At 38.7% G+C, this 16388-nt stretch overlaps 1 protein-coding gene across 5 annotated transcripts in view; it reads right to left on the reverse strand.

Annotated features, from left to right (window-relative positions):
* Nucleotides 1–16388, reverse strand: part of negr1 (neuronal growth regulator 1) — a 134790-nt gene that overhangs the window by 98115 nt on the left and 20287 nt on the right. The gene's annotated exons all lie outside the window — the stretch shown is intronic.

The raw sequence follows: 16388 nt of genomic DNA on the forward strand, positions 1-16388 counted from the left end.
ACTGCATGGCACAGCACGGGGGTGAAAACAAAGGAGCTGTGATTTATCCATATAACAAAGCAAAAGCATTAAATAAAAACATTTAAGTAGAAGAAATATAGAATTGTGAATATTTGGCCATACGATCACCATATTTGGAGGGGAATACATTTTTTTACATCATTGTCCACATTTTCATTGAAAAATATATGATTTGTGATTCTTTTGTGAGGATCTGTACCAAACAAAGATTGTGTCAGAAGTATGTAGAATATGATTTGTAGGTCGTCAGGAGGTTGTCTTTGCCGCATCGCAATATTTAATTCAGAATGGTATTTTGACACATATTTTGCCTTTAACAATGATTGCTCGTCCTGCGATTTGGATATTGCACTCGTCCAAATTGGAATTTTGAGAAAAATTCCCATTAATTGTTCAGCCCTATCGCAGATGACAGCGAATCATCCATCAGTCATTCCGTTGTGCAGCCCACAGTTGGGTAGAGCCGGCATATCTTTACATTTAACTCTATGAATTAAGGTTATATTTTGACCAAACCAGAGTTGGTGATTGTTGGAACAGTGCAAAGACTAAATCTTCTCCCATCTGAATCTCCAGGGGTGGGGCGTTGCTGGGGCGGGAAGCACCGCCCTAGAAGAGGTGCATGGAGGTCTGTTTAGTAACTATTTTTTGTCAAAAGGTGAAATGTTGAATAAGGCCCATGATGTTTCTTGTTTTCCCCATTCTAATGTTAGCATTTTTGCAACCACACTTAATTTAGGTTAAAGCAGCAATTATTTTTATCAGTGTAGCTTTAACATCGGCATATCATTTGGTCACTTTTAATGATTATAGCTACATTTAATTGGATAGCATTACTTGGGGCCAATTTATTCTGTGGTACAAAGTCACATAATGACAGAGTGAGTGCATTGTTACTACAGCAACTAAAAGGCCAAGTCCTGCTAGGTTTCTGCAAAGAAATAGCGGCTTACTATAAGCTGAAACATTGCATAATTTGAAGGAGTGGAATAATTTAATGTTTTAACAAAGGGAGAGGAGGACAACAAGGTGCCTGGTGCATTGTATATCAAAGAGAGGTACAGGAAAAATGACTAACACTCACAAGCAACACTCGACACTCAAATCTATCAACAGCCAGCCCTGTATCATATATGTCCGGCGACATTTTTAAGTATTAATCATGTTTCAGTCACTGAGAAGACCACCTGGTATATTTCGCTTTCCAGTGAGTGTTGAACTGAAGTATGTTAGAAAATGAGTGGTGCACAGTATCATTGTAGTGAATCATCTGCTTAAAAGACCATGCTTTTGAGTTTCTGTTAATAGCGACATCCAGTAAACGGGCTTGAATAAAATAAGTGTTTTGAAGAGTATAGTGAGAGAGATATACAGCCATTGAAATGTAAGAGCAAAAGCCTTTAATCGACAAGTCAGGAACGGATGTTTCAACCCATTTTGGCAGTTTCACACATAAAGAGAGTGATGATGTGATGACTGTACCTGCAATGTAAGCTCTACAACCTTTAAAACGACTCAGTGCCCTCAACAGAGCTCAACTGTCCAATGAATCCTCAAATGAGAAAATGCATTTCACACTGACTGACTGGATGTTGAAGCACTAGTGAAAGGAGGCTAGGTGTGATCAGTGTGTGAAAATCCCAGGTCTTTTCAGCTGTGAAGTCAGAGAGGTATTTCTTTTTTTTTTTTGATTGCTAAGGTACTTTTACTTTATAGTTACATTAAAGAATAAAAGAAATGATGGAAAAAAGAAAGGGTGTTACATCTTCAAAAGCTAAAGGCTGCAACTAACACATTTTTTATTATCAATTAATCTGCCATTACTTTCTGGATAAATCGAATAGCCATTATTAGGGGAAATCAATCTTCATAATAATGATTCCTTATTAATTTATAGAATCCAGAGACCGATCTTTTAATATAATGCCTTTTTCTGTGGATCTGTGAAGCTTTAACCTGTTGAGCTGTTTCACTGAAGGCACTGCCAAGCTGCAACGCCGATTACAGAAGTGGGGGGGGTGTGTGTGTGTGTGTGTGTGTGTGTGTGTGTGTGTGTGTGTGTGTGTGTGTGTGTGTGTGTGTGTGTGTGTGTGTGTGTGTGTGTGTGTGACACTGTACATTTATTAACACAAGTCAACTTTACAGCTAATTTCTTATGTTCTTCTATGGCTAGCAGCTGTCACGTCTATCTCTGTCAATCATTGACACATTATCGGCCACACATTAAGCCTCTTATACCACTGACGTAATATGTATTCATTTTGTTTGCACTTAAACTCAGCCTTGGCCATTTTCACATTGTAATTGTATGGCGAGCATTAAAGCTTGCCCTTTACTCTCGACAGGAACGCTAAGTGAGGGGGTCGCAGGAGCTACCGCCCTTACTGCAAAGCCTAAAGGCAGATGTCTGGTTGCAGAGGAGAAGAGATATATAGATATATAGATATAGATATATATATATCTATATATATACACACATATATATATATAGATATACATATATACACATATATATATATATGTGTATATATGTGTATATATATATATATATATATATATATATATATATATATATATATATATATATATATATATATATATATATATATATATATATATATATATATATATATATATATATGTGTATATATATATATCTATATATATATATATAGTATATATATATATGTGTATATATATATATATATATACACATATATATATATATATATATATATATATATATATACATATATACATATATACATATATATATACACACACACACATATATATACACACACACACATATATATACACATTTGGAAAGCCCTGATCTTAGTTTCCCCTTTGTTGTATGTGAGCATTTGCCGTTTTTGTTTGTCTTCCATGAAAGTCCAATCCATTCCTAATTTCATTTTTATTTATTTTTGTAGCGGTGGTTCTCCCTTTTTCTTTGAGCTCAGGTGCAGGTTTGTGTCTGTCTGCTGGAGGTTCGATATTTTAGCGGTGGGTTGTTGAGTTGCTGCAGAGAATGAGGACATACAGTATTGCTGTGCAACTGAAGTACAAAGCACCAGGCTCTTAATCCCTAAAATAATCCTGTCGACTGTGGCCGGAGGGACACATCTGAAGCCTTCCAGCTATAATCCACACTGACCCAATGCTGAAACCAACACCTAACATCACAGACACAGAACAGTATAACAACTGTCTCATAGCCGATAAAAACTCCAAAATCTCACTTCAAGTGTCGAGACTTTGAGGTTGATCTGGTTTGAATTCTTTCTTTGTTTCATTTCGACACTGAGATGGAGCCTTTGACAGAGGGAGCATCAAGAAATTGTCAGACTCCTGACTACATGTAAAACCAATGCCCCCACTCTGTTGTTACCACAGCAGTTATACACAACAAACCTTGTGACGCCTCACCTTGTCCCCTCCAGCTTTGGGTCCCCTCAAGGTGAACCTGCCCTGCTCCCTACTAGTGCATACAAATTAAGTGACCTGTGCTTGAATTGCTTCGGTTGAATGGTTTTGTCTTGTTTCACATGCTGGAAGCAGCCGAGTCAAAGCCATTCACTATATGTAACTCAGAAAAGGTCATCTCTCATGTGTGAACAATAGTACACCCTTCACATGTGCAAGATTTCACAAGCTGTTTATTTCAAATACAAGTTAACACCGGTCTTTCAGTAAACCAATTAATCTACAGAAAATTGTTCAAAGCTTCAGACGAGTAATCTCTAGATTAATGCACATTATTGAATCCTTTTTTTCTTCCTTGCGAGAATTGACATTGACTGAATGAATTCAACTTCCAGTGAATAAAAATGAATGGGGCTCACAAATTAGTGGTTGAATAAAAAGTTTGGAGCTGGAATTCTGAGAGGATAAAGAGTAGCCTTTGCTGAGGGATAATGGGTGAGATTTTTCCATCTCTGACGATTCCCCCTTATAAATATGTGAATGATCTCTGTGTAATACATTCACATCAAAATTGAGTGCAGTTACCACCCAGATACTGTTAAATGTCACAATCAAAACCCAGCTAGACAAAGCACGACCAAACATTTAAGCAGTCTACTGCCCCATTACCTGGTAAACAAACAGAATGTTGTCTGGGAATGTATTTCTTTAGGCAACCTCTACAGTTATTCAATATCACTGTCAGATAGCACTTCTGTAAACACACTATTGGACCACAAAATCAGTACAATTGAATCACAACCGCTACATACAGATAACTATTAGGATTTCTTCACACAGAGTACTCAAGCATCTCTGCTTAAATAGCATTTATTTTTCTAACATTCAGCCATCTTAAAAACGATCCAAACAAAGGACAAGAGAACACCGCCTGAACAGGTTTACTGGTAAACAGTTCTCATTTGAACTTCCTGTAGCAATGACTCACAGTGATAAACACTTAGGAGATGAATGAGTCTGTATTTCTTTCATGAAATTGAAACATGCTGCAGGCTTAAGACATATTTTAAATCACTGCATTTATTTTAATTTGCTCCGGGCATCCTGCGGTGCAAAGCAGGCACAGTTTGACTTCTTGAATAATACCCTTTATTGTACCAAGCTATTCTCATTTTAGAAAGGCACTTAAAAATGTTTCAAAAGTAATTTGACTTAGAGTTGCTCTGTTCCCGAGCGAGCGTGAGCTAAGCAATGTGCTCCACCAACACTCAATGTCCGAGTAGTAGAATATTAGGAGGGAGTATCAATGGCCAGTGTCTTTTCAGATCATCCTTCTTTCAATGATAATATTAGACTTCTGTCATTTACTGAGGCCAACACTACCTTAATGTGTTAAAGGAGAGCGGTTATTGAAACTACAGTTACAGGATTTTAACCTTGTGTTAACTTGTAAAACAGCATTAAGGACTCCAAGTGAAAAGCCCTGTGGGTATAGCCTTGTATGCATCACTAAATTAACTATAGAACAGCTAACTGCACTGCTTTTTCCCTAAAGGCATCTTTCAGGTGACTGTAATTAATTGTGGATGCAAAGACCACCAACAAAGTATCTCCAATTTAAATGACCTTGTCCTTCAAAACAGATAGTTTGAACTGCACACCGCCAGCTCCATGTGGTTCCAGCAGGAAGAGCGACTGAAAATGTTCAAATACTTTTTAGGAAGGTTATAAAACATGGATGACATTTGGGTCATCCATGAAACTCCACTGCTCCCCACCAAAACAGTGAGAGTCATTCAGAGTCGCAAGATTTTGTAATTTCTTATTAATGCACCAATTGTTAGCTTGTAATGGGTGAATGGTATTTGACAGTCACCACGAATGAATGAATGTCTGTTTAATTCCTTCCATATGGAAATAAGGGAGGGGAGATTATATGCAATAACTGGGAAGGAGGAATATAGCATAACTACATTTCTGCTGTGTATTAAAGACCCTGAGATCAAACGGAGGCAAGCAGTGGGTGGTTGACATCCCCAGACAAGCACACATGGAGTTTGGAGTGGTATAATGTTGCCTGGGCCCTGGGAGGTTTTTAATTATGCTTCATTTCATTTCAACTATGGTATAAAGTGTGGAAAGCAAAAAGTACACCGGATTACATATTATTAGGGTTGTGAACTGAAACTCGGGTTCCAAGCAAGAACCGACTCCAAAAAGGCCAGGTACCGGGTACCTGCGAGCAGTGACACGATCGGGCACCAATCAGAACTAACTTGTGAATGAAAAAAGTAATGAACAAATTATTATTGAATCATATTATTTAGTAACAGCAACCAAATGAAACTGTATGCAATGCATTTGCATACATACATAATCCTTATGAAGTGAATTGTAAATATGAATATACATCTGTGTAAAGGTTTTCATAAATACGTCTTTTTTCTGTGAAATATTATGTGACCTATTGTGACCCATTCAACGAATCAAAATTAAGAACCGAAATCGATAAGCAGAACCGGAATCATTAAAATCCAAAGGATACCCAACCCTACCTGTTATGGATGTTCTCTATCTGTTTGATGATCAAACACTCCAACTGACAATTATTTTCATCATAAATAAATATGTTGCTTTTCTCGATTAACTATCTATTCGTAAATCGTAAACTATTAATTACGATTAATTAATCAATTGGTCTATAAAATGTCAAAAGAAATTGTAGAAAACAAAAATCACATATTTTCAAAGGCCAATTCCCCAAAGCCTGCCCAACCAACTGTCTAATACTTAGTTTAAGATACAAAAAATAAAAGCAACAATTTGACAACAATTGAGAAGTTTGAACCCGAAAACGATTCGTCAGTTATCAAAATTGCTGTTGATCAACTTATCAATAAATGGACTAAACTTTTAAGCTCCACATTCATCAATGCATAAGAGAGCAAAGTAATACCCCTCCCTGGCACCATGGAATGTTACCATACGCCAATTGTTCCCACATGTTTTACACACATTGTTTACGTGTGAAAAATATTCGGGAAGATCTCCCTCAACCCAGTAGATAATTTATCTACGGTTTGTAAAATCTCTGGGGAAAGCGACTGTATCCACAGGCCACTGATAAAAAAGTAAACAAACATCCTATTGAGACAGAATAGGGATTTACAATACCAAAATATTGTCATAACGATGTGATTCCACTAACACAAGACAATTGATCAGAAACAGAAGCCAACAGAAAGCACACTCCAAGAGATGCCAACACCAAGTATGGTAAGAAACGAGAACATCTGGAGTTGAAGAGGTGAATAAAAATAAATCAATCACAGCAACCAGTACTGTATGGCCAGAAGGAGAAGACCACGTAGCCTCCAACAGTAGCATAACAATTAGGCGCGAGAGTGAAAGCTTGTCGAACATAATGAGCGCCTCAATGCGTTGACTGAACGTGTCTGATTTAACAAAATAATAATTGATGACTATAAAAGAGAGCTGATATAGACCAGCTGGCAACATGCACATCTTCAGAAATGTTTCACTAATGTGCTACTGCGTCATTCCAATCAGTATTAGGTGCAGGGCTTATAAACTCAGACCATTGGGAAAAGCTCCCATAGTGTTGTGCTGCTGGAAACCTTTCAAAAGATCTGAGTGCTGTTTTTCTTACTGAAATGCTGAATTGCTCAAAAGACAAAACACAAGAAATCATTCAAACAATTGCATCCTAAATATTGTTTCCCCTTTGTTGTACATATTTTGGAGGATTTAAAACTTTCACACAATTGTTCAGAGGGTTGCTGTTTGCGTGTAATGTTGTGGTTCTAGTGACATTTTCGAACATGGAACAAATTTTTTAGCATCTGCTTTCCCAAATCTAGCCACCCGTTCTGAGGTAGCCTATTTGCTCTGCATACTTCTGTTACCGTTTCTGAGCTGGCAGGGACTTCCCCGAACAGCTCAGCAGGGACATCTTCCTCCCACAGCCATCTGTGCCCAGGTCCTCCTAATCCCTCACTCCCTGTCAACCTTCCTCTCTCCTTTCTCAGTCTTTTCTATCTAGCTTCTACTTTTACAACTTCAAAGACAAACACACTTGAGCATGTATTGCAGACACACACACACACACACACACACACACACACACACACACACCACACACACCACACAGTGGAAAGATACATTATTGTCCTTAATATATGACGACAGCTGAAGAGTTTCACATCACTTATAAATGACAGCTGTACTTCATAGCACAGAAAGTGGGTCGACATGCTGTGGCTTTTGGAGAGTGTGATGGTTTATTGAGGTGAGAACCAGATGTGCACTAGGTTAACTTTGAGAAAAGTAACCTCGGAGACTGATGATTTATGATTGATTAATGTTACACTTTAAAAGGTTCAATGTGTAATTCTGAGCCACCTGCTCCAAAGAAATAGGGGGCAGTATTTCACCTCTAAACTGGGTCCATACAATTTCTAACATTCATATTTTAGTTCTAGTAGTTTGGCATATTTATTGTATTTTAATTTATTCTTTTTATTGTGTATTGCATTTACTCCTGTGTAATGCCTGTCAGTCGGTCAGTGGGCAAGAATACAAAAAATCCGACTGCTTCAACTGCTGAAACTCTGAGAGCCGGTCAAAAAACACTGCTGTCTTATTTTCATGTGGGGCTCATTCATCTGTGTTTACTGGGGCACTAATGTTAACCGGAGGCTGTAGTCCGTGTAACGCTACGTTAGCTTGTTCATTGAACTAAATCCAAAGTGGCAGAAACTAGAAAACGACCACATATTCGTCTCATATTCCCAGAGCTGTGGCTGAACTCCAGCTAACTGAAGCTACGCTGTTTCCTGGGCAAAACAGCCTCTTGGCAGCTGTGAGGACAAAAGTGAGGTAAAGCGGGTGATTTTCTTGTTTCTGCCACTTTAAATGTAATTCAATAAACAAACTATAAAACATGGAACATGGCTGTAATATTTACAAGTGAGTTAGGCAGCTATACTTCTTCTCCCTCTGGACTGAGGGCAGACTGCCGCTACAGTGACTCACTATCACCTCTAGAGGAACATGTGGTATTACAAGACTGGTCGGAGCGGCACTAGTCAGTTAGATGCTGATTTCAGTAGATATCTCTGCAACAAAACACATAGAAGTCTTTGACATAACGTCAAAACTGTACCTCTTCACATTCTGTTGATAATGTTAGTTAATTGTTTTAATGGTTTAAGTTTAAAGTCTGCCATATCTTACACATTGAACCTTTAATGCATTTTCTTTTCAAAATAGACTGATTCTTATTCAGGTCCGCTCCTCTACCTCATTTGTTTGTGCTTTGAAGTGTGTGTGTGAGGTGATTCCTTTCATCAGTATGTGCCTGGTTGGGTATTCTACTGCTGAACAGTTTACCCACACCACTCACCGCCCAAGTGACAGGTCAGGCTTGGCAGTTCGCCAGGGAGAGCAAGGGAAGTGAAGTCAGAGGGATAGGTCAAGGCTGGGTGTGGGGTGGAGTCACTCCCCGACTGTTTGCCTGGAGTTTACAGATGAGTCTACAGTGCTCAATAATATAGCTTAAACTCCAATCTAAATCAGACACGCCCCAAACAAGCATGTTTGTGATGGTGATGTCCTGTTCCAAGTTTGTTTTACCCCTGATCCCAATCAGAGTAATATTGAGTATCTGATGAGTACAATAAAGTTATTCAAATCAATCCAATGTATATGCATGAAAATTAAATGGGGACTTCCCATTGTTCTGAAGGTCCATTATTCCGAAACCCCAATAGTTCGAAAAAATGTCCCATTGGACTGAAAGCCCGTTTCTCCAAAGCCCAATAACCAGAAAACAAACACAGCCATTGTTTCGAAGGCCCGTTGCTCAGAAAATACTTTCTCTTCCTGTAACAAAAGCAAGACTTAAGGTACATTTTTATGCAGAATGACAGCGATATGTTTTTTACTACTACGCCCTATTCTGAATCTCATTGGTTAGTACTTCCTTCGTCATTGGTTAGAAGGCTTCCTTCAGCCTTCATTTTCTGGGTTGGTTAGGTTTAGGCGGTGGTGGTGAGATTGCTGTTAGGGTAAGAATATCAGGGTAAGCCAATCAGAGGCAGAGTATGGCAGGACATGCCTTCCCAGTCATTCTGCATAATAATTAGCCATATGTGCTTCCGTTTGTTGGACTATTGGAGTTTTAGATCAATGGGCAGTCCGAACAATGGCATGGCACCAATTGAATAGCTCTGCATAACATTAAGAAAAAAATTATCTAAATCCAAGCTGTTCCATAATGTTTTATTTTCTCTCCCTGTAATCTTTTTGGAATTTCTCTCTCCTTTTAAAAGTGTCCTCCAGTATTTGTTGTTTCCGTGCAGCCTTTGCCTGAGTTACCTGAATTAACTGTATTACGTTGAGTGTGTATTTTTGTCGTCTATGCATCTCTGCGCGGATTACATTAATATTAGCTTTTTGCTTGTGGGGCTCCCCATGCGGTGAAACACCGCACCAAACATGACAGCAAAGCGCAAGAGACACTCACACTAGGTTGACATGAGGTAGACCTAAATAACATAAATACACAGTCTCGTACTGTGTTTTGCTGTCGTTTATGGTATGAGGTGTTTCGCCGCGGGCGAGTCTCAGCCCCTGTTCTTACACAGAACTCAAAACAGACAGCGAAGAGTTGGAGAGTTGGAGAGTTGGAGAGTTGACGACGGCTGCACGGCTACGTTGCTGTGCATAAAAGCTTTGTGAGTAAAAACATCTGAGTGACAGCTGACGTAAAAAAAAGTAAAAAAGGATCGGCCTCAATAGCTCAATATAGCTGATACCGATCAGTTAAAGAATGCATTGATCGGCCCCGATATCCCTAGTATATATAATCTCTCTAGACTGTGTGAGGAATCTTGAGATGACAAGAAAGGCTATGCTTGCTGTGTTTTTAAATGTCACTGCAAATGACCATGGCTATAAAGGGAATGGGGCATGCTGAGTCTTTTTAGCTGACAATTATAATACCTCAAAACTTTAAAAAGAACTTAGATCTCATGGTCAACTCCACTGAAGATGCTACAGTATTAAAAATAGATAATAGTAATTTTTTTCTTTCAAAGAAAAATCAATAGAGTACTTAATTGTAACATTTATTCTGTCCCTGAAAAGAAAGGGAAAATAAAGCACACCAGATTATACACTTATACACTTATACAAATATACAGGAAGTAGTAATTCATTTTTGTAACTATCCGTTTCCAAAGTGACGGGCTGGAGTGCAAAGGTATGAAAATGGGCAGAGCCTGAACTGCTCTCTGACATTCCTACCTTTTCAATTGTCCATGTTGATTGCTGACTGCACCGATTAGAAAAAAATGTGTAATACAGAAAAATTGGAGGAGAGTGAAACAGGGATCATATTTTATAGATGCCAGGACAAATATCTCAGAGATGGCTCAACCATCTGACTCCCCCTACACGTTCACTCCACATGTTGGAATTTAACTCCTTAATACTACACAGACACCACTTGTAAAGGCCATCTGTATGTTACCTGCATGAAATATTGTATAATATGTGATTCCTTTTCAGGGTTTAAAATAAAAATTAGAAAAAAGAAAATGCAGTAATGCAAAAGAAGTGTGTATTGCTGTATCGATAACATATTAATCGGGTTGACAAGGTAAAGACTTGATTTTAGGGCCACACGAGTTTATGATGACGTTAGGGTCATATATATTTAGATATTAGGGAAAATGCTTTACTATGGGGTAAAATATGAGAAATTGCTACTGAAATATACAACCGTGAAAATTGGGAAGCTTTCAAGAAAATCCGAGATGTTGGCAAATATATATTTGGATGCTTTTATTTTGTATTGCATTGTATTACATTTACTCTCATTCCACAAATGCCACCTCTTGTGGGCTTCGTCTCAGGTTACCATTTCCAGCCCATATACACAGCGTAATTAAGTCTCGTTAGAAACCCAAGTCGGCATTGATCAAAAAACCATAATCATACTTAACATGTGCCATAGCTTCAGAAATGTTTTGGCTACAAAAAGGTGGCGTTTGTATTGCCCACAGTTATTCGCTACATCCCTTGTTGACATATCTCATATTTACTGAACATTGGTATAAACATGATATTTGGATTCCTATCAGGGCAAATGTCAGGTGATGTGAGGTCTTCAATGTTTGCAGATGACATGGAAAATGCCATGCTTTAAAAACCCTCTGTCATAAACAATGACAGTAACAAAGGAGTGTTTGTTATTGCTTTCCTGCAGGGCTTTATCTACCCTTTTTGATGTGCTCTGTCCATAGCACAAATGGACAATCCTTCATTGTCAGAGGACATTGGAACCCCTGCACAGTCAGATAGGTGCGACCACATTCATCATTCTGACAAAGGGAAATAAGCAATTGCCACAGCACTTAACTGCTTTCAGTCATCTGCAAATATTGGAATAAATACATTGCAGAGAAGAGGCCCCTTTGGGCATAGTCATATTTTGCATGCCCTATTTGTGCTTGCTTGATTGTGGGACAGTCCTTTTTCTATCCGTCTCGTGGCGTTACACACATTCATGCAGTACACGCGCGGTTCCCTCTCCTAGTTTAGTGTGGGGGGGGGGAAAGAACTGTGTTGTACAGCATGAACAGTTTCGGCATCCTGCTTTCGCCATGAAACATTAGGAAAGACTTCATCCAAAGCGCCTACTAATATCCGAGTTATGGAGCATAGACGTGAGGTGTTTGTAGGGAATGACCGTAGCATAAATCTGTACTTTGTCAATTATCATGACCGAGTTCTGCAGATTTCTTAACGGCAGGCAAGAATGCATTGTATCAAACTTTCCTATGTATTATTCAAAAGCAATGGATGTGAATACTGAAAAACGTTAAGACATTTTCAGCATTCATATTTTTCTTTGTGTATGTATATGCATGCACGTTAGCCTGTTTGTATGGGAGGAGGCGGCAGAATGTTGGATGAATACAGAAATTCAATGAATGCTCCTCTGCTTAAAATGCAGAGCCTGTGTGTTGGCAGGGACCAAAAAGTCCTTAGTTAAGCTAATCGCTAGTCCATTTGGCAAGGATTATGCTCAGTTTAGGGTCCGTCCCACGAACAAGGTCTCTGATTCATAACAGTGATTTGAGTAAGTAATTTTATTGATAGAGCAAATACTCCACTCCTAAAATTGCTTTAATCACTGGAAGGTCTACATAGTAATACAGTAATAGTAGAAGTAACTATTACTGCAATTAAAGATATCAATATGCCTGAGTGTGTGTGTGGTCCAACTGGGTTGACTTCAGGACACCGTGAAAGGCATAAAAAATGAAGAGTCTAAACCTTACTTCCTGATGACAGCCAACAGGGGGCACAACATGGGTTGGAGAGGCACTTATTTACCTCACTCCACATAGGCTCAGAGTCTGTTGCACTTACTCTTACTCACTGAAGTGGTGGGCAGCAGGGTGAAAAACAATCCTATTCCTCCAGGAGTGTTAACACTGGTACACAGCTTTAAAGAGGCAGTCAAACAATCCAAAGCTGACTGATGCGTGCAAGGTAGGCTGGACCAAACAATTTGTGTTTAATGATAAACATAGGACTGTTTTTAGGTTTCTCCCTCCCTATTCAAGTCCTTCATTACGTTTGCATTCTGTTATTTGATAGTAAGTTTAACGGTAAGTTTAATTAATTAGGTAGTAAGCTAGAAGCCTCGAGTCTGGTGTTTTGTCTATAGAGAAAGTTACTGGTAGGGAACTGCAATTTAATTTACTTTGAGACATGTTGGTAATGTTGACAAATGATTGACCGACATTTTAAAAGAAAATTAATAGCAAAAGCAAAGTTATGGAGTCTAAATGACATAATTGTATTTTGCAGGAGGGCATTGGCTTACCTAAAACCTCCATTGTCATTTTTGTGACAGTTGCCTGTTACCAAATGACCTTGTTAAACATAATTAGTTTGAGCTAAATGAGGGTACTGTTGTGTTGAACAAGAAATTGCTCTTATTGTCTGGAAATGTTCCCCAGACAAGCCCGTTGTGTTTGGATTTTTAAAAAAAAAATCATTGGCAGAACGGAAACCAAATTATACAACAAGTTTTGCATTAGTGGCAATAATCTTCCAACTTATTAAAACACAAAAAAAGAATCATCCAAGTGCAGCAGCAAACGCATAACAATTTAGTTTAATTCAATAACGTACCAGAGTCCTGATCAATTGTTATTCTTCCACTTAATCTCCTTAATGACGAAACCAATCAAAAATCCTGGAGAAAATTCTTCCTCTTGCTTAGCACATCCAATCAATTGCATAAAGCCATTGTAACGGGCAGGGACAACAGCACAGCTCTAAAGGCAGCACCACACTGGCACAATAACATATTAACTGTCATGATGCTGTTATCTAAAGCTTATTAAATGATGGATTTGGGCCCGATTCTTCTCCACCCATGCCAGTAGTTAAGGGGAGAATGCATGTCTGTCTCAGCTAACAGGTTCATTAAACCCATTTAAATTCCTGCAGCATCCCGGACTTTAGCATCTTGGCAACCAGGATAATAATGGTAAAAGAGAAACAACCAGCAGAGAATCCATCTCATCCCTTCCTTGGGTATTATAATGCCTCAACAGCTCTGGCTGCTCATTACGAACACTGTACACAGTCAAATCAACCAATGGCAAATGAGCATGTACACAAACACACAATTCTGTACTCGGCAGGGTTTGATGATTCTGCACAAGATACAAGCTCACCTCATCAAACACTGACAAGAAACACAACACGATTTTGTGATTCAAACTCATTCCCGTTGATAATGCATATGACTGAGATCACAGCACTGGAATGTGTCTCGTATACACCAATTCTAGCTCTCACAAACCGAGTTTATAAAGTATGTAATTTCGGCTGAAGGTAAAATGGCTGATAAGAAGTCAATTCAGCTAAGCTCTTAAATTGGATGGTTACAGAAGAGCAGGGATCTAAATAAGATGTATGGGCTGCAGCCTGTAACCTGTGTGATTTCTCCTTATCAGTTTATGAAACATGCAATTAGTTGAAGATGCCCGCAAGGTTTACTGAATAACCCCATTAAAGAGAACAGTGTTAAATAGGAAAGCGCCTAAAGGCAAATGTAATGGGTTTTTCCATTGACATGCTTTCTATTAGATGTGAAAGAATGCTTTCCTTGCTCTTAATTTGAGCCTTGGACACCTTGAGATGGATGGGTGGAATTTCTTCAATAATTTTGGAATATAACACTCACAACATAAATGCTAAAACAAAATCCAACTACTGTGGGTTGCTCATTTAACTATAAACATCTGGCCGCAAGTGTGTCTTGAGAGCCTGGAGGCAATCTTGCTGGCCTCCTTTTTAGGGTACGATTGGAGAAAATATTTAGCAAGAGTTATTGCAAGCACTCACCCTACACATTGGGAAGCAAATCATATCAACACTGTGCAAATCAGGGCTTAATGGAATCTATTTTTACACACAGCTTAGCATAGCATGGCTGAACAGAGCTCTGCTTGCTTTTTGCTTCCATCATCCGGGGGTTTGGTTACGTTGTGAAGGAGCCAAGTCCTTCACAGCACAGATGTCTTTCCGGTGACTGTTTTCAGAGGTGCACTGACCGTTGACACTGTTGATAAGGTGCAGAACGTGTATGATAACAATTCTGAATGATGCCCAGCCTGTATAAGGTGTTTTTATCTTCCACTAAGTTTAGCAAAGCCAATGCATCCTACCCCCACACACGAATTTCAAAAATGCTCATCTTCAAAGACACTTAATGATTATATTCTACTGTAGCTTTGAAAAGAACCCCTGGTTTCTGCACCAGCTCGCAATTTAAAAAACAATAAATACATAGTTGGAAAGGTTATCCCATTACTGCAATACCACAGCACATAATGCACACTTACTGTGTTGTAGAGCTCATTACTGCTTTTTTCTCTGATCTCAAGCAAGCGAATACCATTGTATTTAACATTCAGGCAACATTAAAGGTAGAAAACTTTAAAATGTTTGTTTTTTTAAATCTTCTCCATTGGGGCTGCAATTACAGTAAGTTGTTGTTTATTGTTGCAAACATTACACGTCCTGCCACTGCTAAATTGATTCAAGCTGTCCACTAACATATTGTGTTTGTTTTTGATTTCTTGTCACAGGAGGTGAAGCTTTAAAGATTGTAGAAGAAAAGGAGGAAAAACCCTTCAGGATGGAAGTGCTGGTTTACTGCACTCACTCAGGATCATCTCAAAACTGCAAAATAAGGTAAATTATGACTCTTTGTATTATACATTTTTAAACCATTAATGCGTTACATTGTCTTAGAACTCAGAAGAGTCACTTTTGCGTGCATGAAGTCCAGTGTGTTTATGGGTCAAGCAGTAATGCACATGTGCAGTGGGCTGCATCACACAGCCGAAAGCAAGAAGGCAGGAAAACCTTATTGGCTTATGTGCTCCGTGAGCTTGTTCACTTCCTATAATACTGTATACCCAGGCACTGTCCTACCACTACAGTTAGAGATGTATGTTGTACATCATGTACATTTTATGTCATAGTCTTACATGTATGAACAGTGTTATTATGTGCCTATTGTTGTGATGCTTTGCTTTACTAAGGTGAGGGTATTGCAATGTAGGGTAGGCACACAGATGTAGGAAAAGGGTGAGCTAAAGATTTGTAATTTATATAATCTTTGAATTTTCTGGCAATGAAAAAAAAACCCTCAGACGAAACAATGCACCTGAATAAGATTACTGTGGGCACACCTGCTCTGGCATAGCAGGGCCATCACTTGTAGGAGAGCCTGAAAGTGAAAACAATAGAAACTGCTGAATTATGGACAGCGATCTCACTGGCCCATGAGATTCAAAGTAGCTGTAGCAGCTGAAGCG

The sequence above is a fragment of the Cottoperca gobio genome, chromosome 4, assembly GCF_900634415.1.
Source record: "Cottoperca gobio chromosome 4, fCotGob3.1, whole genome shotgun sequence".
Lineage (NCBI taxonomy): Eukaryota > Metazoa > Chordata > Actinopteri > Perciformes > Bovichtidae > Cottoperca > Cottoperca gobio.